We start from the raw sequence: 1,456 nt of genomic DNA on the forward strand, positions 1-1,456 counted from the left end.
CCCCCCAAACCCCATCTCCCAACGGACGCCATCTTGGTCCGATTCACTGAGTGTCCCCTCTCATTATGAACACACCCCAGCCCAATCGGCCTTTAGGGAATTCCCAGCGTCTGTCCATACTCTCTAAGCACGAAATGACCACACCACTCTACATATCACATCACGAGCGAAAAGGAAATATGTTACAACGGCAGAAATTGCCATCTCAATTCAAACTGTTTGGGAACAAAACAGCTAGTCTAATTCCTTAGCTAAAGAATTGTCTCGACCAGAGCACCCTGAAAAGAGAACATTTTGTTTGGAGGACAAAAAGTGGGTGGTTGGCGGGTGCTCTGGTGTGGTTTGCTTCTTCTTTCCTATGAGACATCAACCGTCCTTATCTCCCCCCTCTTCTTTTTTATGTTTGTTACTCTCTTGTAACACCTCTAATCTTCTGGCGCTCATATAACCTTATGCAGTTGCGAGCGCCGTAAAACTCTTACAAAAACATACCAAAAACAGGAGGACAAAACCGTCATCAAAACAGGGCTGTAAGCAAAGTGGAAGGAATAACTTCCACACTACAACCAGACTGACCCCTACTTCATTCTCACTCGTCAAGAGTACCGTAAGTTGTTCTGTTCCGACTCATAACTAGAGCTGGGCGAAGAATCGATTCCAGAACCGGTTCCCAAAAGTAATACTACGGAAGAAAAGTTCCGACTTCATTTTACGAAAAACAACGGTTACCAGTAATTTTAATGATTTATATCCTCCTCTTCTTTTCGAATTTATTTTTGAAAAACACAAAACCAGTTGATGCTTCGTTGTGTTCCGAAATCAAGTTTATCCTAATTCCTGAAGATGTTCGGAGCCAATTAGGTAAACACTGAAGGAAGTCATATCATTAGAAAGTAAGTAATTGGGTTCGGAGACGATTCCTACGATTCCTAGCCTTCAATAATCGGGGACCTTGCCACCAGCACTACTCATAACCAACTGTGGTGAACTGTGAAACACCATAATTTCTACACGAAGTTCAGGACCGACAACTCAGAGCTAGCTGCGTCAGTGCGGAGCCAGCAGACCACAAGAAACCATTACTGTACTACATGAACAAGCTTGTCCAATGTCGAGGCAGTTCGAAGGAAACATTTTAGCCCAACTCAAAACAGAGAGACCACCCACCCCCACCCCCACCCCGGAAATAATGTCAAGCTGAGCCGCGGCTGTTCCACTGACTGTAGTGTCTTTAAGCCATTCCCAAAGGGAGGACATTTCTCGTTCAAGCACAGTAGAATTGTAAATGGGCTGATTCATCATGTTACGCTCATAACTGTGCCTGATCTACAACAGGGAACTGCTGCTTTTTCTTTCCTAATCCTTACTATTGTCTTTTTCTTCTCCTTCTTTTGTATGTTTGTCACTCTCTTGTGACCCGCTATTTCCGGGGTGCCTTGATAGTCGAAGCAGACCT

Source organism: Aplysia californica, unplaced genomic scaffold (genome assembly GCF_000002075.1).
Source record: "Aplysia californica isolate F4 #8 unplaced genomic scaffold, AplCal3.0 scaffold01266, whole genome shotgun sequence".
Lineage (NCBI taxonomy): Eukaryota > Metazoa > Mollusca > Gastropoda > Aplysiida > Aplysiidae > Aplysia > Aplysia californica.